Here is a 27,012-nt window from a genome sequence, read left to right as displayed (position 1 = left end):
GAAAAACCTTCATGATCAAAGTCGCGTCAGTGTGCAGTGACGTCTGAGATCTCTATATGACCAGAATCTATTGAAACGATGCCAGTCCTCCAGCTGTGCTGCCACAGGCGTTTAACCCCGCGCGGGGAAACCAGAGACGACAGGACGGAGCTGTCTCTCTGCATTCCCATCTAACCACCCATAACACACCTTCACCTCCATCTAACTGCATCCAACATCTCATTCTCATGTGCTTTTAACACGAGCTGACTTTATATTAGTCCAGTCAAAGAATAAATGTCACTGGAAATATTCATCAGCTAATATTGGAGATGGACTCCTTTGAATTTATGGAGATGAGTTTTAAATATGCAATGTATTTAGCTTTTTTTTATGCAATCTACTAAATGCATTTATTTTAAATGTTCAATTTTAAATGACATTTTCGAAATCTAATCATAAGGTGTGTGCTTTTGAGGGCTGGCAATATTTAATAATATTTATTGTAAATATAAATACATTGTTTAAATATATCTATATTTGTATATATAATTAATACATTTTATGTAATACATTTTATTTAATAATCACAAAAAAATAAAGGGATTAAGTAATAAAATACATAAATTAAACAGCACATTTTATCTGGCCAAGATACATTAGTTTAGTTTAGATAGATCAGTTTGCGATCATGTCTTAATTATCTTTAATTAAACTTGCTGTTATTTATGCCTTGCATAAAATATTTTAATCTACTTGAAATTAGGGTTTCCAAAAATGGGATTCAGTGTTTAATAATTAATTAATTTAATAATTGAACAGCTAATAATAAAATAATACAAATGAAAAATAGAGATAAATCAATAAAAAAACTAAAACTAAAACTATGAAATGTGAATAAGAAAAATATTTATATAAAATATTCAATATTTTATTTGTGACCATTAACCGATATCAAAGAACCGCAACCATGCAAAAGTGTTGTTAATTATTAAAACATTCATTTAAAATTACTAATAAATTTGGACTTAAAGTAAAGGGCTTAGATAATCAAAAAAAAAAAAAACAGAGAAATCCTGCTTTACACACAGTTTTACATTCAACCGTCCCTGAGTTGAATATAATATTGTCAAAAAGCTGGACAATAAACACCCAGCCTCAAAGCAACACAAGTGCTTTTAAAAACAATCTCTCATTCCACTGTGTCAAAAGCAGAGAGTCAGAGTGAGAACGCTTTCAAGCACTTAAACAGGAAGCCGATTTCCCAAACCATTTTAAATATTTCATTAGGAATTCATGTTGCTTCATGCATGGTTAGCAGCCTCGACTCACGGAGAGGTCAGACAGAGTGCAGCACACGACAGGTTATGAGCCCAGTTCACTGACAGGGCACTTCACGCTCACTGCTGTAACCCTTTCACCACCGACAACCAGCACATATTGAATGCTTTTCTGGAATAAAGAACATGCCTGCTGTTAATTAAACATCTTATCCTGGCAGAGGTGTTAAATATGACATTAAACGTTGAATCAAAAAGTCACTAACAGTGCTCTTTAGCCTAGACTATATTCATAGTGGTTGCATTTGAAACAAAACATGAACGTTATGGATGCATCTGCATGGATTCTCACACAGAAAAATGAATCTGTCAGACCTTTAAAAAAAAAATAAGGGTCATTTTTAGGTATGTTTAAGGCAAAGGCATTAAGAAACAAAGGAAGGAATGGATTTATTGATCATAGGTGTTCGTTTATGAATTCATTTTTTTCCTCTGATGTCAAAATATCAATACAAGTAAAGAATTTTATCAGATTACATATCTTTAACCTCAACAAACTGTAACCGCTACATGACTAAATTAAATAAAACTGGCTCCTATAGCTTAACTTATGCTCTACAGTTAAATAACAAACAATACAAAAATAAATCGAACTATAATATTCTCTACAGTGGCTGCATCTGTATCCACAGTCACATAATGCTGCTTCCAAACAAACACATTTACACAGTTACTCACAGCAAACAATCCATTCAAGCTTTGTTTTCAAATGAAGTTTACTCACTAACAAATGTGAGTCATGTTTTTGACAAGCATTTCTGAAAATGTGTGTCCTTCCCATGATGCTCCAAGCCAGAAAAAAGGCTTTTTTACTGCATCATGCATCTGCAAAGTAAATAAAGATGAATCAACAGATGAATATCAGTGGATCACTGCATTTGTTCATTTCACTTATTAAACATCAAACCGAGTGGTCTGGTCTGTTATATTCAGACAAATTCAATTAATCCGTATGCTGCACAAGATCTGGAAGTAAATTGGCTCTGCGAGCAAACTTAAGTCCTTCATTTTCAGATGAGTAAACAAAAGCGCAAGCGCCACCATCGATTTTCATTCACAACTGGCCTATTTAATGCACCACTGCAGCCGTGCACACAGAAGTCCAGACGCTGTCAGCAACCTCTGAATGACTTCAAGACGCTGGTCTGTTCAGCACAACGCTGGAAATAAAACAGTGCAAAGTCTGCCTTGAAATAAGGGGAAAAGATGCATCAAAAATGATTCGGTCATCGTTTCTTCACCCTCATGTCACTCCAAACCTGCAGGACATTCGTTCCTCCGTAGAAGATTTTCATAGAAGTTCAAAAGTACATCATAAACATAGTGCTCTTTGTTTTCTCATGTAAAAGAAGTATGGACTAGATGTATGATACTTTTGCATCTCAGACTGAGTGATTTTGTTGTTAAAGAAAAAGATGAAACGGGTTTGGAACAACACGAGTGACAGAATTGTGTATTCTAGTTAGTTTCTGGATGAACTACTCATACAACAATGAATGCAGGACACAGTACCTTGAGCGAGGAACTTTCCATTCAATCTTCTGAGGAATAAAGTTAGAAACGGCTCCTTCCACAAAGGCCATCTTATAAGGAGCTCACACGACCCAGTTCTAGGAGGGTGCTTCAATAACATTAGCAAAAAGCAATTAACCTTTAGCCGGCAGCTCCTTCAAGTGAACAGGGTGCAAATATGATCCTTTATTCACACTGATTACATGTACTATAATAGACAAGCATCTGAAATACTGACCTGGAAAACCCACGTATAAACTCTCTGAGACAACCTGGCTTTACCAACTTTGTTTTCTGATAGAAAAACACTCCTTGATCTCAAAGATGACTACTTAGGGGGAACAAATTATAATATATACCAGTCTAAGGTTGTTTATGCTGATTAGGCTGATATTTAGCTGGTCTAACTTTATCTAAAACCAGCAAAACAGACCAGTTTGGCCAATGTAGGAGACCGGACAAACACTTTAGGTTAGCTTCAGCTATTTTACAGCAGGGCTACTAGATTACATATGCAAATATGACTTTTTGTTCCCTTGTAAAATAGCTTATTTTTCCCTCTTCTGAAGCAAAATGAAAAATCTATCCATAATAATGTATTATCTAATATATAAATGACTTTGTGGTGCCGTTCACTTTGTAAATACAATGATTCTGCTTTGACTTAAAGGCAGCATCATGTTCTTTCATCGTTCAGTTTCAATTCCAGATAATCAAGCACCGCAGGTCTGCTTGAAAATTACAGGCGGACTTTTAGAGGCCTGAAACTCAGCAGGAAAGATTTCCAGGAGATGGATTGGACGCGTCTTATCTGAAAGAAACATCCACTTCACCATGATACCTATTTTCTGAATGTAAAAGAACAGCTTGCATGCAGGTGCAATTTTAGCATATCAAAAAATACTGGCCATCTCAGGAGATGAATGAGGTTACTGGAGGTTAAACAGGAGATTTCCTCAATCAATGTTCAAGCTCTTTAAAAACTGAAACAACAAGAAACGGCCACTGAATATTAATAAAGACATTAGCTAGTCAAACGCAGCTCTCAACAAAAGCACTGAGATATAGGCTTTGGATGTTTCAAATCACCCCAAAACCTAGATGATGTAAGAAATAAATACAGAAGACATCAAATGGAAGCTGGATATCAATTTTAATTAATTTAGCCATTAACACCTAATTAATTTGTGTTAGTATCATCATTAGCATATGAATGAGGTGTTTTTAGCACGGTGATTCATAACCTTGGCCTGGTAACTCAAATAGCATGGGTTCAAATCTCATAGGCTTGAACATTCATATGTTGAATATTTATTAATAATTATTATTTTCATGCATAATATTATGTTATGACCTCAAAACACTTTAATCATACTGCATGATTTGTAAATTAATTTATTTTGGTGTTTGCATCACATAACCAGCTCTTGGCTGTTCTGACATAGTAAACTTGCTTGTAAGCTCACCTGGTACAGCATTGCAATCGCAATGTGGAGCATTTACAGTCACAAAAAATAGCATAAAAACTTGCAAGACGAAATTGCAGGGTTATTTCATTACAAGTTTATAGCTCATGTTTGCTTTTGTTATCTCTGTTGATTAGGTTTAGCGTATCTAGGACGTTATTTTCAAATGCAACAAATCTTTTACCTTTTAGTGCCACTTCCTAATGAAATATTGCTAGATTACTGTTCATATGTTTCAGATAAAACCGAACATGCTTTTAGCACCATTTATTGGACATCTGGGTCTCAAAACCTGCAAGAAGCAACCCAATAGCGCTGTGCAGAAATGTCGTCACATGCACTTATTTAAATGCACAGCATTTTCCCAATCAGAATAAATACTTGCAAGTTATAGCAGACACTGGATTATGCAAATTTGGGTTTTATGTGTTTATTTAATACATAAACAACTGATTAATTAGATTGGCAACAAAAATAACTATATTGAGACTCTATTACAACCATATAAAATTACTCACACCGTGTTAAACATGCATTAATATTGTATTAGAATTCCTAATGTTGCAGTGACAAACTAATTTTCCGAATCCGATGCACTGCTGACACTGCAGATCTCACGCTTTTCCACACACAAGCAACTTGGGTTTTCCCTTTAATCTCCATCTATACATCCTGAAATGTGCCAATTAAGTTGTCTGAATGTAAGAGGCAAAGGAACAGGCTCCTCCGAGACCGTCACACAGCGGGGATCTCAGCGTGAGATCTCAGCCACAACACCATCCTCAAAGAACCCCATCCATCATCTTCATAAAGACCTCGAGAGCACAAACCACCAGTGACGAATCACAGCCACAACATATTCAAGGAATGTTCCTGGGTTTAATACAACTTAAACTGTGTGGACAACATCTGTGCAGAAAATTAATGTAACTGCTGCCTCTGTTTGATTTCTAATCATAATAATCTTCAACATGAAATCACTAAAGCACTGATACAGAACAAACGTCTTGCTCAATTTCAAAACTACTCACCACACAGTGTCTCTGATCGATGCACATCATATAAGACAGTCGTGTGCTGTTCTCCTCTACATCACACGCCACCTGTTAAAGAAATGAGAAATGTCCATCATGAATAAGTCATTAATTCAGATGATTTTAGAGAGCACTGCTCAGAGGACATAGGGACACTTTACATGGTTTTCAAAGTCAAGTCAGCATGAACCTGTTTTTAACGACCTCTCAAAGACAATAAATCAGTTCTGTAGTCATAAACGATTTCCAGAGCAGCAGCATCAACTGTTATTAACACAGTGTGTATAAACACATGAAACCTTTATGAAAGAAGCAATTAGTGAATTTTTTTTAAGACAAATAAAATAATGTATAATGTAATTAAAAATGGTATGACCCATAAAATTACCACCAAATTTTCATTAGTGTAAATAAAAGTTCAAATAAAAATACATTAATAAAAATCATTAAAATATTACAAAAAATGCCACCAAAATATACATGTTATATATTTTATATGACATGTTATATATTATATATGACCCTGGACCTAATTTTTTTTAATTTATTGGTTTGTTAGGATAGGACCATATTTGTCCTGAGATACAACTATTGGATAATCTGGAATCTGAGGGTGCAAAAAAAAAATAAAAAAAATCAATCAATCAATTTTTCAAAATGAAATGCAATGCATATTACTTATCAAAAATTTAGTTTCGATATATATTTATGGTAGGAAATTTACGAAATATCTTCATGGAACATGAACTTTACTTATATATATGTGTGTGTGTGTGTGTGTGTGTGTGTGTGTGTGTAAATTAAGAACTTTTTTCTGAGGTAAAATGTCATTAATTGCAATGAAAATGTCACGATGCAACAAAAAAAATCATAATGCATTTATGTGGTGTTTGTTGTGAAATATGCATCAAACAGGTTTGGTTAGATTCACCCATCTCTTCTGAACTACGTTCAAACTCGGATGAGTGTAGAGTCACTCGTTCATGTGCTGCATCTCTGCACAAGTTCTGTTCTGCGCTCTGTGTGAAATCTGGGCTGGATCTGTAGATCTCCAACACTTACTGAAGCCTAAAGACCTAAAGACCAGACTCAACATGACTACAGCGCTCAGTTAATGTCCTCTCCAAGACAGTCTCATTCTTCTCCCCGTCTAGTCACAACAGAGCTGAAGGTCTGGCAGCAACTTTACCCATCTGTGTGATTTTACAAACCACAGCTCATTGTGGCAAATGTACATTTGTTCTTGAAAGCATTAGATATAACAAATAAGCAAACGTTTCATCAAACTCATCTGTGTAATTAGACTTTTGACTCAATTTTAGAAGTGACTAACAGTGTTAAGTGGCAATTAGTTGCACAGTATAATATTTACATAAAAAAAATGTTTAGCAAATATTTAAGGATGATTTCATGTTCTATTTTCATCTGAACAACGGTCACTGAACGGTGAGTCTACAGCATCAATAATTCATCACAGCACTAACCAGTAAAACCAGAGCTTATCACCTGAACAATCAATTGATAGTTTTCCGCTAAATGAATCAGATCAGCTCTGCTACACACAAATACTACGGTGTCTTAAAGCATCTTGATTTAACAAACAGAAACACTAAAACTCCATCTTCTTCAAATCAACATCGATCTCATGTGAAATTAACACACATTCAACCATGCATCTACAGCAGTTCAGTGCCAAACCATCTAATCTCTCCTCATTTGAGGGTGTCAATCAAACACTTTGACAAGAAGAAAGAAATGTAAGTATATGATACCACAACACCTTTGGACAGAAGTCAACCGTCTCTACTGACTACATTTACTTTCTGATAGCAGAATGAAATGTTTAATATGGACTCGCCCAGCCATTGCCATCATTTTGCCAGCAGTTCAAATCAACTCTATGGGTCTGTATATCTACACAAATACAAAAAATCACAAACAGATCGTGAATAGAGTGAGATTTCATCCTCCTCAAACCATCACAAATCACAACACTGTGAAAAAAAGTATTCTTTAGGTTAGCATTGAGGTGAAATTAAATGTATTCAATTTTTATCTGATTTAAATTTGCTTTATATATTGTATTCATTTCGACTTACTGTTGTACATCACGGTATGTGTTGTGCACTTGTGGCTCTATGTTTATGTATTTAGCAGACACTATTTTATACAATAAAATTTACAAATATACAAATAAACAATAAAATGTTTGACATAGACATCTATATCGCACTGTGTCTGTAATATCTGTCAATCTTATATCCTCTCATGTAAACTTGAACAAGTAAAGATTAAAAACAAAATATAATGTATAGGTGTATTAACCAAACATTTTAATCTCAATAAACCAAAAATGATCAACTCAGTGATATTGCAAAACATGAATCAAAATCATCTGCACGCGACTTAAGTGTTAAATAGATGCACATGCAGCATTAAATACTTAATACTGACCATTGAAATAAAAATCTGATGTCAGTTATTTTCTTTTAACAAATAATAAAAACTAACTATATAGCAACATGAAAACAGCATAGACAAATATTAATTGCAACATTTCTGAAAGCAGTTTTGAAGGTTGCACACCTGTAACAGTCTATTGAAAGTGAAAAGTGGCGTCTCCAGTGACTCTTTTCCTAAATTTAGGAGGACAGAAGCAGCGTGCAACACTAATGTCCTGCCAAAACGTGCTGCTCCAGATCGGAGCACCTGACTTATGCAATCTATAGAGGAAATCTGCTGCTGGTCCATTAGTCTGTCCTCGTGAAACACATGCAGAATCACAGCGCTGTATCGCTGGTTAATTCCAGCAGAGCTAGTTTGTAAAGCAGTCTGATGCTGATCTCCAGCTTTTACCTTCAGATGAAGCTGCGCGCGTTTCTTTCATTGTGTGAGAATCCCTCGCGCTGCTGTCAGTGATGATGCTGAACGCTCGTGCACGCGGTGATGGGAAGATGAGGAGGAGGAGGAAGATGCTGGTCTCTTTAGCGCGCGAGAGAGAGAGAGAGTGTGTGTGTGTGTGTGTGTGTGTGTGTTTGGAGAGTCAGTGCGCTCTGACGGCCTCCGGTGCGTGTGTGTGCGTGTGTGTGTGTGTGTGTAACAGTCCTCCTGCTCCGCCCCTTTAACTATATTATTACTAAACACACAGCGCCACCTGTCGAGAGAGAGAGAGAGAGAGAGACGGGGGGTTGCCGGTGCATCAAGTTTCAATGCAAATGACAGTCCAGATGAGGGATTTGCATTCAAATATCGGACGACCCCCCTCTACCGTTGTCAAGCGACGAATAGGGGGTACCCTCAACGTTGCTTATGGGCGTGAGGGGGAAATGACCAAACGGGAGTATGTGACGAATAGGGGTGAGACTGTGTTGGATTTTGCTGAGTTAGATGTGTTCCAACAACATTTTACTCCAAAAATGTATTCTTGAACATATCCCTACACCTAAACCTAACCTTAACCACGAGTAATCCCTAAAATCAGAGGAAATGATAGATTAATGACACTGATGTACAAGCACCAAACAGTGATTTTAAGTATAAACTTATATAACACACACACACACACACATACAGTACATCCATAAATAAAAAAACATATCAAAATAACTGAAGTGTTACAGTTTAGAATGTATAAAAATGAAAATTCTAAATATTAGTAAAAACTATAATAATGATATTAATGTAACACTGATGCAAGCTCATCAGTTTATATATATATATACAAGAATATATATATATATATATATATATATATATATATATATATATATATATATATATATACACACACACAATAGGCTACTTTGATGCAGTGTTTGTTATTTTATTCCTTGTGTATTATTATACTAGCACTTTTAGAAATGCTGGAAAATAAGCAAGCAAAAGCAATTTCAATGCTGGAACAGACTGTTGCAGATATTTGTTTGAAGATTAGATTAGATTAGATTAGATTAGATTAGATTAGATTAGATTAGATTAGATTAGATTAGAATCACGCAGCGGAACTGTCTTATAAAATATCAAAATCAGATGATAATCTGGCACTGGCCAATGTTAAACTCATACTGACACCTACCGGCGTGAACGAGCGTCGAACAGAAATAAAGGTTTACAGTAGCCTGACAGACGCAAGCGTTCGGAGGCAGTGTGTTAAACGTGACTGAAACAACGAGAGGTTTTTTATTTTTTAAGGTGCGAAAAAATCGTTCTATGTGTGCAATGACCTTTAAACCACAGTTTGCATAAATTCGATCATACAACCTATGTAGCTCAGGACTTCTCATCTTTTTGAGTTCATATTTGAATAATCTGACTAGATTTCATTTCAATAATAGCAATACTTCAAATATCACGTTATTAATAAATATTAATTTATGTCTATATTAAATAAATGTCTAAATAATTCAAATCATTTAATTTAATTCAACACCAACATTTCTAAATCTTATAATCAATAATAATTGTTACATTACTCTTATATAAGTGTTATATAACTGCAGACCCACACTAAATGAACACAGGGGGAAAAAAATAGAAAATAAAATGTTATTGACTGAATATGACAAATTGATGACAGTTAATTATATGGTTAGTGATACATTTCTATTAGATGACAAAGTTTTAAGAAACAACAGGTTAATATCAGCCATATTTAGCTAGTATACAAGCTGATTATTGAATGTATTCAAGCAACTATGAGAGATTCCCAAACTCTCCTGATCACTGAGTCTCTACAAACACTAAATCTGACATGAGTTTGATCCACATCTTCAACTCTATTGAACTATCGGTTTGACTGTGACTGAAAAACAGACAGTTGAGGATGAGTGATCAGAAAGAGCTTCCACATTTGTGATGAAGTGTGTTTAGAAGATGAGCTCTGAACTGTTTCCTGTGAGAAAATAAATCCTCCTCCAGGTGGCGCTCAGAGACTATAAAAAGAAAAAAAAAACTCCTGTTGGGCGACATTCAAATGTCTTTATAAAAACACATTAGAAGTCTGTAGTGTGTATAATTTAGACTGTACACAGTGTGTTTCAGTATACACACTGAAATAAAGATAAGAAGAGAGAAAGAGTTTTCCAGATACAGTCCTACTTTCTTAGAGCGATGTGAAGGGACTGATATATTTCTGCTCGTATTATTGTGTGTGACAAAGAAACTGTCAGTAGAACAGTTCAGACTCCAGGACTTTTCACTGTTTCCAAACTTACAGTCATTCCTCCATTCTTTCCTATGGATTCCTGCATACGTCACTGATATACAAAGATTCCCACTCAATTCAGCCTGAGCCTCCCAGTAACAGCGTCCAGACAGACTCTCTCTACACAGAACTTGAAGACATTCATCAAATCTCTCTGGATGATCCGGATATGGCTTCTTCCCTCTCACATACGCTGCCTTTCTGTTCCTCTCAGACAGAACGAGATGAGTGTTTGCTGTGTTTGGATCCAGTGTGAGATCACATGCATCTGAACGCAAAATGAGAAATCATAATATTTATTACACAACAAAACGACAATCAGGATGTGTTTGATTGTGACCTACATTTCTGTGGTCCTGTGGTAATGCTGATCTCTCCTTCGTAATCCACACTATAAAAAAGGTGCACAAATAGTAGCATTCTGTTCATACAGCAGGTCAAACTACTGAACTGCATTAGTCCATTCAACACTCAAAAAATCCTCAAACCTTGAGCTAAAGACTCACCTTTACATTCACTGATCATCTGTTTATTCTTTAGTTTGAGTTTAAATCAATAACTGATATTCATCTACTAACTGCAGAACTCTTTCTGTTCATCTGCACAGAGCTGATCTGATTTACATGTATGATTTGAGTATCATGAGGTGAAACATCATTTAATCTCATTTAGGGGATCTCACTATGCGATCTGAATGTGGCCAAGAATGTTTGACCCCCCAAAGTCTGATGTGTTTGACTAATGTGGTTAAATGTGGTTTTGTGGCTCTTTAATGTGCTGTGACAGGTCGCTTTAGTGTCCTGATCATGCCTTCCTCTTTACTTGTTATAGCATGAAATAAACATGAATGAACTTCAGAAGGACTCTTGTTTCAACTGCAGAAATACATCAATACAAACCATTTTTTCAATTGCAAGGATACCGATATTAATCTAACTCTCCTGTCTGTCAATCCAACTGCCAGTGAAGGGTAAATTAGGCTCCAGTGCACAGAACAGCTACTACTTTTGTGCAAACTATTTCCCAGGACCATTTAAAGGGTTGCATTCACACAGACAGTGTGTACTTGTAAGTGACGTAAGCCAGTCAATAGTGATGTGCGCAGCGTTCAACAACGTTAACAACAGGAGGATGGAGGACGCTGTGATCGGAGCTGTGTTTTTTTGTGTCTCACTGGTATCACAATAATGAATATGGAATGTTGATGTGAAAAGCAATTTAAAGAACAAAAAGGAGGACTAAAAATGTCCAACGACAACTGGCAGTGCTACAAGTGCCTGCACTTCAGCGTCCATATATTTATCGCTGTCCACTATACTTTCGAAATAAGTTGACACAATGTTTATAGTATGTTACACAGCATTTTAAATCATAGCGGGTGAGAGCGTTTTCGAATGCATCTGGCCAATCGGTGTCTACTTACGTCATGGTTAGTCCCAGTTTTTTTTCTGGTTAGACCCTGCTCCAGAGTAGGAGCTAATTTGGTTCTCGAAAAATGCAGTCTGGTACTACAATCGCACCTAGTTCCGGCGGTGCGAAAATGCCCAAAAGTTGGTAGTTCCACAATTAGTTCTGGTACTATAAAAAGGTTCCGGCGGTGTGAAAGGGACTTGATGACTTCGGCACAGCTTGCAGTGCGGTACAATATTAGTATTATGCTCCTTTGACAGTATCTTGAGTTGATACTAGTAGACGCTTGAGTTAGGATCCAGCTGTAAGTTTATGTTCATTATCAAAAATAGTAATATCTGTAAAAAAAATTTAGCAACCTAATTTTTATATAGTGAAATGTAATTATTCTAATAGTTTGAGTGGTATTATTTATTTTATTTATATAATTTATTTATTAATTGAAAATTAAACAATGGTCTTCTATAATGTCATACATTTAGATCATGATAAAAAGTTATAACCACACATAAAGCACTTCAATACCATGATAAAATGTAACTATTTGGTTTCTAGGTATTATATGCAAATTCACTATCCCACATTTATTGAATAATACCATGGGGCAGTTTGTGTTACTACAGTAAATCCATGGTAAATGATGGCGCTTTGTAGATTGAAAAGCCTTCTGACTGTGTGGTTGCACACAGTGGTTCTACTGTTTGTCAGGCTAGGCCTGTTTTATCAATTTCTTTCACAATCTTCCACCTGTAAATTATGCCTATAGCTTTAACTGAACTCTGGTGTGTAAATCTCCAGGAAGAGGATTTGCCACCCAGGTATAAAGAATAAGTAGCACTGTGGGTGTAGGGAAAATAATATCCTGAACAAATTTTTAGTCATTTTCTAATAAATGTCTAAACCTGCACAGGCTCATGATCCTCCTTTTGAGGTTTTGTCCACTTCAAACAACTTTTGATTTCCCTTAAAATAATTGTCATGTCAAATAAAACAGTGTCATGATTTGTAGAAATTATAATGTTACTCTGTCTTAAGAAAAGGCATATTCAGATTGATCTTATATCTGTACAAATTAATACTCAAAGAGCTTTTCTGCAGTTCACCACAACTGGTATCAGTCTCCTCCTACCCTCATCTGATGTGTTGTACTTCTTCGGCTCAAACTCATCTAGCACCTCCTCTGATATCCAAAGCATGTAGGCCATTGTTGAGCAGTGAACACTGATATTGATAATCCAGTAATGACTTCTGTAATTACATCTTCTTGGCTATGTGGGAATAAAACTCATAGAATTTCACAAAACCAACATGAAGGAAAGCTAGAAACTCCTGAAAGCTCAAATGAATGAAGCAGTAGACTTTCCTCTGATGAATCACAGATTTCTCCTTAAAGATCTTTAAAAAAGCGAGTGCAATTCCCAGAATACACTGAGGCATCACTGACATCTATGCCCCTCTCAACCAGGTCTTTCTCGCAGAAAATCACATTGCCCTTCATCAGCTGTTTGAAAGCCAGTTCAGCAAGTTTCACAATCACTTCTCTGTTGGAGCTTTTTTGGTTTTATCCTATCATACTTCTGACTCTTTATATTCATCTGAGTCAGCAGGAAGTGGATGTACATGTCAATCAGAGTTTGAGGGATTTCTGCACTGTTATCTTGTTTCAGGAGGTTTTGAAGCACACTGGCTGAGATCCAGCAGAAGACGGGGATGTGACACATCATGTGGAGGCTTCTTGATCTTCTAATGTGTGAGATGATTCTGCTGGCTTGATGCTCATCACTGATTCTCTTCCTGAAATTTTCCTCCTTCTGAGGCTCACTGAATCCCTGAGTTTCTGTCACACGGTTGATGCATTTTGAGGGGATCTGATTGGCTGCTGCTGGTCTGGAGGTGATCCAGATGAGAGCAGAGGGAAGAAGCTCTCCTCTGATGAGGTTTGACATCAACACACCCACTGATGAAGACTCATTCACATCACAAACTTTCTGTCTGTCTGCAAATATCAGTGTCATTCTGCTTTCATCCAGACCATCAAAGATGAACACAACTTTACACTCCTCATAAATCTTTGAGTCCAGATCTTGAAGTTCAGGATGAAAGTCCAGCAGAAGTCTGTGAAGACTGTACTGATGATCTTTAATCAAGTTCAGCTCTCGAAATGGAAGCACAAACATGAAATCTACATCCTGATTGGCTTCTCCCTCAGCCCAGTCCAGAATGAACTTCTGCACAGAGATGGTTTTTCCAATTCCAGCAATGCCTTTAGAGAGAACATTTTAGATTTCATCAACCCCTTTCCATTCAAGCATTTGTTTAATTATTTTGTGTCATGCTGGAGACATTTACCGTAGTTCACCAGTTATTAAAATGATTCCACAGTAATTATTTTTAAAGGGGAGAAAAAAATACTAAGGCTGAATATTTCTGACTTTGTTCCCCATTTACACAAAAAAACTACACTTAGGAGTTTGAGCTCATCTCTCCATAAAACAATCTTAGTGGATCACGACCACAAAGAAGCACTCATGAGCATCATTAACTAACTGGGACACTGTCTCGTGAAATAAACACACCTGCAAGCGACTCACTGAAGTGCCCTGAAGTTACATAAGTGCCCTGTTTCTCCGGAGGAAAATATAGAATGCCCTCTGGGAAGATTTTGGACCCAGTAAAGGTGAAGATGTTCAGATTTGTCCAGTTGTAGCATTTATCGACGTCCAGGAAATATCTGGCCTGATTGGTCTCAGAGGATCACGACCCTAAGAAAAGATGCAATCAGGGGCCAGAAAATAATGATTAAAATCATTGAAAACATCATCAATCTCATGCTTTCAGATAACTACAAATCAGCTCCATCCTGCTGATAACAGTAACAGATATTTGTTGCTATTCAGTCCAGTCACGATCATCCAAACAGCAGCTTTCCTCCAGAATGAAGATGAGAATGAATCACTTCAGATCACATTCTGACAGCCTACAGATGGAATAAAATGTCAAAGTTTCCTAAACTTGCATCATGTGAGCTGCTTTGAGATATAATTCATCTAAAATATAATACCTGGTATAACAGTCACAGTGCTGAGTTACTCAGATCATTCTCACCTGATATAACAGTGCATGTCTTCATATCTCTCTCATTCGCTGCTGGAGCACAAACGGAGTCTCATGTTTTTATTCTCCAACATGAGAGCAGGAATCTCCTCCTAAATAATCAGTACATGTTAAAGAAGCTGACACAGACCAGAGACTCACTCAAATAATGACGCATATCAGACATTTACAACAAACATATATAAAAATAATTTTATAAAACACAAGAACACTTTTTAACATATTTAAATTTTATTTTAATCTTATATTTCATTTACTAGACTATTTAGTGCATATGATCAATTTATTAGTTTTCAGTTTTGTTTAGATTATTATTTTATTTTGAAAAAAAGGGGGAAAAAATCTGAAAAGTACCAACAATTTTTCACTCCAGTTCTGTCACAAAAAACATACCATAAAAAAGAAAGTAGGTATTTACATTCAGAAATGCACAGATGTAACAACTAATATAGTTGATATAATATACTTGGCCGTATGTCACGTCACTTATAAATATAAAAGTTTGTAGAGGCCTCTAGTGGTGAGTTGACATACTGCACTGGACTAACACACATCAAATTATCCCATCCCATCACTCTTTCTTGAGACATGAAACAAAACAGTTTAAAACAGCACTGCGATATGACAGATTTGGAGAATTTTGTAATCCCTGTGACATTGTTGTATATTTATAAAAACATTACAAACTGTATTTCTAGTATGATATGATGATCTACATGTAACTTCATATTTATAAGAGATATATTTTTTACATAATTGTTTTTACAAATAAACAAAATTAAGTATTATTTTTAAACTCATGAAAACTCAAAATCTGAATTGTTTAAAAGAAACATAAATAATGACTTAAGAGTTTAGCTACAGGTTCAGCTTTATATTTACTGATCAGTTGTGTCTATATTCTTTCATTTGTGTTTTAATCAATAACTCATTATCCTACTAAAATCTTTTGCTGTTCATCTGCACTTGAGCTGATCTGCTTTATTCAGTGTCATGAAGTAAAACATGATTTCTTCTCAAAGACTGTGATCTCTGAATCTGTATCTTGGATCTGTTGTAGCATAATGTCTCAGATAGCAATGAGAATTCAACTGATTCACTGTAGCAATAGCATTTTATCTACAGCTTACAGGTTGCAGGTTCATTTCAGCTGGTATAACTCTGGGTTCAGTGTTTTACTCAGTCACTGTGTTGATGGCCCACAATTGATCTCATTAACAGTTTTTATCTCCACTTCTCTCAACATTTACACTTCAATAAGTAAATAAATCATTATAATTACAGGCACAAACCCAAAGTCTTCAAACATACTGGGGTCTGCAGATACATTACAAGTGAATCTATTTTTCTTACCTCAGTGTGTTGAGTTGACAGTGTGAACACTTCAGTCCACCAGAGAGCAGCTTCACTCCTGAATCTTGCAGGTCATTGTTACTAAGGTCCATCTTTCTCAGTGACTTTGATAATTGTAGAGATGAAGAAAAACTTTCACAGCACTGATCAGTGAGATTAGAACTTGTCTGAATGTAGAACTTGTCTATCTAAATATAACAACGTACAATTATAACGTTCATATTTTTTGGTTTAGCAGATAATTGTATATAAAGCATCCTAAAAATAATCTTCATTTTATTGATTTCATGTATCTTTCCAGAACATGCAGTTCCTTAAAAGTTTTTCTACTGTATTTGAATTACTTAATACCTGCTGTCTGATTTAAATGCATCATAGTATCAGACACAATGGTGGGGAACGGGACCAAACTATGTTTAAACAAACCTCAGTATGTTAATTTAACAAACATAACTATGTTGATTTAACAGTGTGAACTTTTCAGTCCACCAGAGAGCACCTTCACTCCTGAATCATACAGGTCATTGTTACTCAGGTCCAGTTCTCTCAGTGAGTTTGATGATTGTAGAGATGAAGAAAAACTTTCACAGCACTGGTCGGTGAGATTACATATGAACATCCTGAACAGACTAGAGTTCAAATAACCTTTCAAAACAGTACTTCACTTTTCTTTTCCACTAAGTATTCAAAAGCAGTCGCCCTCTTTTATAAAAATAAAAAGTCACTGAAGTACCTATCACTCATGTACTAATCCCAACACTCCTGTACTTTAATGACTTGTTTCACAAGTGAGACCCAGGAAATCTCTTATATAGACAAATGCATCTGATATAACTACAGCCGAATAACATGCAAATAGTGATGTTTTGACTGATAAAACCACGGAAGCTAACTGTTTCAAACAGTGTATTTGTTATTCTTAGTTATTTGAGGCTAATGAATCTGAAGTCTCGTACGTCCACAGAAAATTGCTTACTTCTGCTTTCAAAATATGGTGGATATTGCAGTTTTTAAACCTGCATTATGTCTATACTAATACATGATTTGGAGATAATGAAACTATAACTAAATGGCTATTGAATGATGATTTCTTTAGTTTTGCATTCAGAGTACATTGCTTATGTCTATTTTAGACTAGATTTCAGACAGGAAGATGAAGAAGGATGAGTCTACATGCTGGAAAATTAATTGTTTCATTTCAGTCACATTTTATTTGTATTAAAATGACAAAGATACAAAATTTAAGCATTTGTCCATGTGTACATTTGTATCTCGTTCATCTGTTGGATCTGTACAATACATATAAGTATAATGTATCATTTTAATAACAAAACTTTAGATGTTGCATAAAAGTTCAAACAACAGAACAGACAAAGATATTTAAACTCATAATGGGATGCCTCTAAAATGAAACAAAAAATGCTTGAAAATCTGGCACATTCCCCTAAACCTTTAAACACAGTGTAAAAAAATTGATAAAATAACAGTACGTCTCACATTTGCCCTTGGAGACAACTGTAATTGCACTCTATTAATCTTTATGTGAGTTGCAAAATAAAACACATGAACTATGCTGCTATTTACCCTGATCTGCCCTTTACTCGCGTTGTGTGTAGCAGCCTGCTGATAGTCCATTAAAATACAGTTTGAGGTTAAGACTGAGATGTAGCAATATTGCAAAACAAAACAAAAACAGTTTTTTTTTCAACTCTATTTTTTTAGTTCAGAATCACAAGACTTGTGTCAAATTGAAAACAATAAATAAATTGGTTTTTGCTGGTGATTATTGAAGAGCAGCCTCATGAAATCAAGACGAAAAGGAGTAGAGACCACAGAAAACAATTCACAAGCTGACATAATAAAACAATAAATCCTCTGAATTACAAAGACATCAGACAAAATAAGAACAGAAATCCCTAAAATAACAAACTACATAAAACACTAAAATACATCTGTATAGCACACCCATGCAAAATTACACAGACAATTTTAGTTTTTCTAATATCCTTTTTTGGACTTCTCTCTTTTTAAAATATAAAAGTTACTGAAACACAGACTATTTTTCATATCAAAGCTACAGCCAATTCATAACAATCAGATATCTAAAGAATAATATACATTTTCAGATTCCATACATGTTTAGACAACACGTCACACAAAATGAAAAAATAAATGTATACCTAGATTTCTTGAATCCATTTGAACATTCAGATAAATGCAATAACATTAATACAATCCATTGATCCGATCAAAAATATACTATAATATGTCTGACAAGTAAAAAACAACCCTTCGTCTAAAAACATAAACTACCAAACTTTTCAAACACATACTTTAGAATTAAAAACCCTGACCAGACAACTAATTGCTAAACTACCTTTCCAGTAAGAGAATATCCTTAAAACACATTTATGGGTAAACACACCCCCTTACTGAGAAATCAGATGTCTTCTGTATGCAGATATTTTTGCTTGGGGTCGCCCTGCACAATTTTGTTAATAAATGGTAATGAATAGATTAATAAAAAGTCTGTTGCAAGTTAAGTGATAAATGGTTTGTCCTTAGTAGGTATTTATAATTTCAGTGGTGAGCAATATATTAACAAACTGGAAATTATGAACAAAAACCACAAACATGAAGTGTTCGTGATCCACTGTTAAAACAAATTCTACTGACAGGATCAAAAAATTCAATAGAAAACGATATGAACTCACAGCAAACAAGTACCCAGCTAACAGGGAACAAATTCTTAATGTAACAGTAATGTTAACAGGACGTTCATTCAAATTTATCTGGTATTTTAAAATATCTAGAGAACATTTAAAAGTAACACTTCCATAATGTTTGCAAATAAAATAAAAACATTCTTCATAATGTTATCTTACAGTAAATGTTCACATAACCAAGAAAAAAAATGTTTTAAACATTTACAAATCTCTACGTTTTGAATGCTCAGAGAACATTCAGAAATGTCTTCATAGCTTAATGGGAACATTGGCAAAACATTCTTAGAACATATTTTTGTTAGCTGGTATGGTTTAAACTGGAAGTTTTGAGATGAGGCATTGCACTGAAAAAAATTTTTGTTTGAGAAATCATTTACTAACCTTGTCTGTGCAAAGCTATAATTCATCTTTTGACCATGTTTCCCTAGTAATAACCACATTCATTATCATGATTAAGCTTATTGGTAAAAAAAAAAAAAAAAAAAATGTGTTGCACATCTGTGCATTTAAACTGTACTTTTGTTTTTACAAACTGAGAGATGAGATTAAATCATTTTCTGTGGTTATTGACAACATGCCACACATCCTGTCCATACAGTTCAACTTGTTTTGAACCAGTGATTTCTCTTAACATACTTAACTTAAATAAATAGTTCATCCAAAAATGAAGATTTTCTAAAAACGTACTTAGCTAAGGTCGTCCAAAATGTAGTTAGTTTCTTCTTGGGAACAGAGTTCGAGAAATGTAGCATTATATCACTTGCTCAGCAATGGATCCTCTGCAGTGAATGGGTGCCTTCAGAATAAAGAGTCCAAACAGCTGATAAAAACATCACAATAATTCACAAGTAATCCACACTACTCCAGTTTATCAGTTCCCTCATTCATATGTTTTTAACTTCAAACTGTCACTTTGGGCTAAAATATGAGTCCTTTATCTGCAATATCCAGTGAAAATGTCATACTGTCTGGATCACAATGAATGCACAAATTAAGAACCATTTATAAAAACAGTCCACAACAGCTTTAAACAAATATGTTGGTGGATTTTGATGCAACAAAGAACAGGGGATTTTTTTTTTTTTACTTACAAACACAGCTTTTCACTTTGCAAGACATTAACTGATGGACTGGAGTGGTATGGATTCCTTGTGGATTATTGTGATGTTTTTATTAGCTGTTTGGACTCTCATTCTGATGGCACCCATTCGCTACAGAGGATACATTGGTTTAGCAAGTGTTGGAATGCTTAATTTCTCCAAATCTGATGAACAAACAAACTCATCTACATCTTGGATCGCCTGATGGGGAATAAATTGTCAGCACATTTATTTATTTATATTGGCTGAACTATTCCTTTATTCAGTTTATTGATCCAAAAGCATATAAAAGTCAAATAAAAATGCAACAAACAAACAAACAAAAAAAATTATCAATTTACATTCCCTGCATGTTTCACCAGCCGGAGTTCAGATGTGCTTCACTTTCAGTACAGACTGATACATAAACACACAAAACATTAAATGTCATATTCCACAAGGATGCATATAGCAAAATCTAAGATTCATTAATACATACAACAGATATGTCTTTTACACAGAACACACTTTGACCTCAGATAGTTCAGACTCCAGTATTGTGTTAGTTACATGTGTTGCATGAAATAAACCTCTTCTATATTACGTTATGATGTATATTATGATTTTACTCGGTGAAAATGTGAACAATGACAATCCACATCTCACCAAAAAACCTGAATAATCATTTGAGGCCATAAGAGAGCTAAAACACTTTATATTTAATAACCAACATAACCTTTAGTTCTGCTTGACGTTATTTAGATTTTACAGACACAGCTTATAATATAAATCCCAATATAATTTAAAGGCTACCATGAAATCGCAATGTTCATGCACTACAGTATATCACACTCCTGTTAGTCGAGGACAATCAAGCATTAAAAAATTTATATATATATATTTTATATATATATATATATATAAAACATTCATCAAGAGGATATTCAACACAATCCAGAAATGTATGTGAGAATGAACTCAACATGCAGGTCTCCTGCTGTATTTCCAAATCTAATTGTAGGAACCTGTGGTTATTGTGCTGTTCTTTTTGTCCCATCAAACAATTCACATTCAATTCTGTCTGTTTTATGAGAAACACAAAATTCAGTTTCCATTATACACTCAACGTTTCCTTTGAGACATGAGTAAACATAAAAAAAATTTCATAAACAAAATGTTCCAAACATTCAAAAAATAAATGTTCCTTTATCAGTTTTGGTAAAATATATTGCACTGTGCTTTTCAGCATATACATGTATCATATGTTAATTAGTATTTATATTATATAAAAATTATATTTTTATGTGAATAAATCATAAGTGGGACAAAAATAAAAGTGATATTCCTTCTCAAAGCAACTTCACTACTTGTACTGTTTGGATACCAAAGATTATGCTCTATTGTTTGATAAGATCAGCAGTAATATTATGACAAAGGTAATATTTATAATCTGAAAATGTATTTCTGAAACAGCTTTGGGATCTATAACACTATAGGAGGAGTTTCTTATCTGGATTAATGTTCAAACTTATACTGAAACTGAAAACATACATAACAGCTGGGCTTGCATTGCATTTTACATTAAATAGTTTCAATGTAAAGAATACGACTTGGGTAAAAAGGAAAACAATAGATGTTAGTTTGCATGTGAATCTAAAGCTTTACTGATCTAATAAAACTTTTTTGCATTCTTCTAAACTTTTACTTTTCCACTGGTCGTGGTCATAAAACCTTAACAAATTAATTATTCAAATGCACTTGGCATAACTGTCCAACATATGTTCTTAATGCTTAAACAAAATAAAGAACATAAACCAGAAAAACTCCAAACTTAAAGATATAAAACATTTAAAATCACCTGCAAAGCGATTTTTTTCATGCCTTGACTAAAAAGAACCGCAGAGAAGTAATCAAACTTAAAATATTTTGGGAAATTGCATAGTCTGGAATTGAGGAACTGCATTTTGATTGTTGAATTTGTATTCATTTAACATTGTTGGCTATTTGAGCACTGAACCTGTTCTTTTCATAATCCTGCTTGAAAATATTTACACATTGTATACCATTTTAGTAATACATATACACTGTATGTGAAACACTTTCAAATTCACAACGAAAAGGTCAAATACAGCAATTTAAATAAAAAATATTCTCACAATGAGGTGAAAAACTGTATAAAAAAAAAAACACCTCCTCTAATATTTCAGTGCCAAGGAGAGTTCAAAACAAAAATGAATAAAACCATATGTTGACGCCTATTCTAACTGCTAATGTAGCATTACAGGGTCACCAGAAACATTCTATACATAAGCAATACTGTAATGACACTGTAACTATATCATATTCATCAAGCAGTTCCCACCGAATCACAAAAACAAAACAACATAGATAAAAACGTTTTTCTGCTGTACAAAACAAATACTGTACATTTTCTGATCTGTTTTTTCTTTTTTCTTTTTTTGGTTGCACAGTCTGATACGTCGAGCAGTACAAGGTAAGGCTTTACAAGAACAAATCTATACATTTAAAACTGAATATACAAAATAGGGTTCAGTTTTAGCACCTTGAAGATATTGTTCTCATCACTGGTGAAGCAGTACTGGACATCACATACAGAAATCAACTTTAGCCCTAACGTTTGCCTCTCATAACGGGCTAGAAATATGTTTATTATAAGGCCGATGTCTAGTACTGCTTCACTGCCATCTGTGGAGCATCTGTTCCAATGCAGTCACATAACCATGCCAACGCTGGAATGTTTACATCACTGTTCTGTCCTGCTGCTATGTTACATGTGTTTATGTACAGTTCCATTTACTGCATTGGCATGTTTGAAAAAAAGAAAAGAAAGAAATATACTGGCATTGTTGTTTGCTGAACTGGTGGCCTTGGCGGTTAGAAGCACCGACGTTATAAGGCACCACGGGGCAAAATAAATGGGTGAAAAATGTAATAATGGCAAATGAAAATCACATCCTAATGATGACATCAAAACGAGTGCCATCTTTAAGATGTCTGTGAAAATCAAGTACAGTCTTAAAAATAAAGCTTCCAAAAGTCTTTTTTTTTTTCATTTTGGGTGAACAGTTCACAAAGGAACCATTTATTTCTAAGTGTGAAGAACATTTTAATATTCTAAAATATCTTCACTCTTTAAAAAAGGTGTTTTTTACAGCAATGCCAATGAACAACCTTTTTCGGTTTCCCAAAGAACCTTTCAGTGAATAGTTCTTAAAGGAACCCATTATTTATCTTAGTGTGAAGAACATTAGAATAATCATAAATATATTATATAGCATCACTATATAGAATCTTTTGCAGAATGGAAAGTTTCCACAGACGTTAAAGCTTATCCATGAAAAGAACCTTTATTTTTAAACATAATGATCTAAAATAAAGAAACTTTGTTTTTAAGAGTGTTTTTCCAATATAAAGAACCTGGAAAGGTTCTGTGAGTGTTAAAGGCTCTTTATGGAACCAATAGATTAATATAGTGGTATTATCTGAATGCTTTATTATTATATATTATAGTTTTCATAATACAACATATAATAATAAATGCATCATTATAATATGCACCTATATTATTAACTGAATGTTGCAATATTGTATAATACTGTCCATATCAAGGAAGCCCTTGCAGTCTCTGACAGTAGCTGATGAGTATTTCAGTTTGACTTATTCAAGTTTGTCAGAGGAAAATAAAATGCCTGAGTTACCAAAAATAAATTTAGACTTCATTAATTCAAGTACTGTCTAACAGGACAACAGTAATGTTTGAGGTGTTTTCAGTGCGGTTATATATCATAATACAGTCCTCAGCAGCGGAAGCTTGTTTCTAGACCTTGAACTTGACAAGCTTAATGCATCTGAATGCTCACTGCTTGGTTAGAAGGAGAACTAATCACAGTGTATTAGTGCCCAGGAGAGGCCAATAGGTGTCTAATATTTACAGCACAGATGTGCACGGGTAGAGATGCACTGATGGATGTAGTACAGCACATCTGGCAGCCATCAAAAACATAAAAAACACACTCTGGCAAAACTCAGAATGACAGCATGAAAAGATGCAGGTTTCCCCAGCAAACAACAGTGATCCAGAATGCAGTGGATGAGCGAAATCAAAGCAAAAGTGCACAGAAATCACACACAAAGCTTTGAAATGAACGCTGTCCTCGGGATAACCTATTACTATAGATTTATATTTGCAGGGAAATCTAAAACATGAATATCTGCACCAGAATACACCTGAGCCACATGTTAATGTGAGGGAAGGGCTAGCAGCAACCAGGGAGGAAGCCGAGTCGAGAGATTCAGTGTTAAAGAGCAATTTAAGGGGAAACATGTGCCAATAGGAGATTGATCTCAAGCTCTTTTTCCAACCTGGCAAGAACCCTTTTAACCTGCTGGATGCACCTGTATGGCATCTGGTTGTTGGGATTAGAGCAGGCACAATGGAGTCAAGGACATGTGTGATCTCCGCTATGTGGTGCACCAAGCCAGCACTGCTTCAGGTTCACTCTGATTTGGAAACTCAAAATGGCTTAAAACGAATTTGTGTGAAAAGCAAAGGCTATGATGCTGGAGACAATTCCTAGGTGCACCAAGTAATTTTTTTTGTTCATGTTTCACTGACAAATGCAGCCAAAAAACTGGCCGCAAAACTTCAATATTTTGTTGTAATTTAAATATTGCACTGAAATAAAATATTGCATGAGATATAAGGCTACTTTAAAATAAAAAAAGAAATCATGCTGCTTTCTAAGAAATAATTTTTGGCCAAATTCAAAAGCAGAACTAAATATATCCCAACCAATAAGATACTGCGATGCATTAAAGATGACAAATGTTGATTTATTTTTATTCAATAATATTGTTTAAAATAGCTCAGTCTGACTAAAAAATGACTAATTTACCAATTGTTTAGAAGAGCTATTTATATTTAAAGTGTTTTTAAAGCTGAATATTGTTGGAGAACATTTTACAAGATGATAGTATTTAAATCGATGTTTAATTTAATGTGCCATTTTTTGTGAAATAGCAAATTTCTCCTAGACCAAATTTTTTGACATCTCATACATTTTGCAAAGGAAGAACTGTTTTTTCATGTACATCCTTTTAAACATTTTTCAGAAGTGCAGTTATTTATTTCGCAGCAGGCAAAATTCTTCAGGGTATTAAAAAAAATAAATAAATAAATACTTGGTGCACTTTTAATAATCCCACAGTTTTCACATGGCAAAATAATCAAAGTAGCACCAAAAAACAAACTGCATGCTTAGCAAGAAAGAAATGCTTCACTATAAGCACCAATCAGCAAGAAGGAGGACCTTGACAGGCAGCTGGATGCACCAATAGCAGAGAGAGAGACTGTTACAGTAGAGGATGTGATTTGGCTTTGTTTCGCGCTGCGGTCGGCAGCGAGCCCTGTGTGTTGAGGCGATTATCATCCTCTTTTCAGACGATCTCAAAATCCTCCTGGTAAGACTCTGACAAGGTTACTTGGGTAAATACTCTCAGGTATATTCAGGCAAAGATAACTTCAAATGCCATTAGCTTAGCATCTTGTTGCACCTTAGAATAAAATAAACATTAAAAAACTGTCATTGCACATAGGAAAAATATGTGGGCTAGGGTTTCTCGGAGACCCGATGCCACATTTCTGCACCTCACAAGTTTATTACTTGGAATTTTGGATGAGGGAACCAGACAAACAGATGAGAGTAGTAACCGTTTACACACTATGCAGTCTAAATGCTTGAAAAGAGGTTGAAATAATGGAGATGACCAGTCATACAACGCCACCTTGTCGGGGCTTTTCTGTGCTTAATTCTGATGAGATAAAACACACTTTATGTTCACACCACAGCTGAATCTGATGTGTTTTCCAATCAACCAATTATACTTGGCACTTGGTCAGTGGAATAATGCTAAACTGTTTGATTTCTAGACATGCAATAAAAATATTAATATTAATTATAACAGAAATAGAACACTAAATAGTACATATCATTTAAGCAGCTGAAAATTAGAATGAGGAGATTCTGGCTTGCGGTGTGAACAAAGCCGAGAAATAAAAACATCCAAATAATTGAGGATTTCAATCAATATGCTATTCTCTGTATAAAACTGTGCCTTCAAAACCGTCCAAGAGCTGTGTGCTTTTATTATTTAATTATTGATATAAATTCCCACTAAACAGATCTATCCTGATTCTCAGTGCAATATTAACCATACTTATTGTGCAAAGGATTTAATGGATTTGAACTGTGCTATACAAGTCACACGAGTCAATGAGGTATTTCTTTGATAACCAAAGAATACAATAATCAAGACACTTTAATAAACTAAATACAGATTTTAAGGCAAACAGACAATGAATGCCACTTGGATTTTGTCTGACAGGTGGATTCTCACCTGCAGAGGTCAGTGTAAAGGGGCGTGTATAGTGATTAATTCACTAGAGGCCAAATCCCTATACCGTAGTTTGCAAGTAGAATTCCTACTCAAAAATCAACAACTCTTACCGAAAATAAGTGACTTGATTGCATAATCAATACAAATCACAAGTGGAAAATCTAGGTTATAGCAGGTGCTTTTTGTATATAAACCACCACTTGTGCATATCGATCAATGCAAATGTGAAAAAGGCTCTGAAATATCAGATCAGCTAATTGTTTAAAAAAACACAAGGCGGTGTTGACGTGGTCAACCAATCTCCATTTTTCCAATGTTATGGTTTCATCTGGCCGTAAACACCATGACGCATACATATCCCTTCACAGGGACACATTTC

At 34.8% G+C, this 27,012-nt stretch overlaps 1 protein-coding gene across 1 annotated transcript in view; it reads right to left on the bottom strand.

Annotated features, from left to right (window-relative positions):
- Positions 1 to 8,406, bottom strand: part of LOC127976151 (kelch-like protein 29) — a 120,887-nt gene extending 112,481 nt beyond the window's left edge. The window contains exons 1-2 of the mRNA XM_052580361.1: positions 8,188 to 8,406; positions 5,329 to 5,400 (exon numbers count right to left, since the gene is read on the bottom strand). The gene's annotated coding sequence lies outside the window, so the exon portion shown is untranslated. The remainder of the gene's footprint in view (positions 1 to 5,328; positions 5,401 to 8,187) is intronic.
- Positions 8,407 to 27,012: the final 18,606 nt, after the last annotated feature.

Source organism: Carassius gibelio, chromosome B17, assembly GCF_023724105.1.
Source record: "Carassius gibelio isolate Cgi1373 ecotype wild population from Czech Republic chromosome B17, carGib1.2-hapl.c, whole genome shotgun sequence".
Classification (NCBI taxonomy): domain Eukaryota; kingdom Metazoa; phylum Chordata; class Actinopteri; order Cypriniformes; family Cyprinidae; genus Carassius; species Carassius gibelio.
Note: the sequence above shows the minus strand (reverse complement) of the source record. Positions and strands in the feature narration are given on the sequence as shown.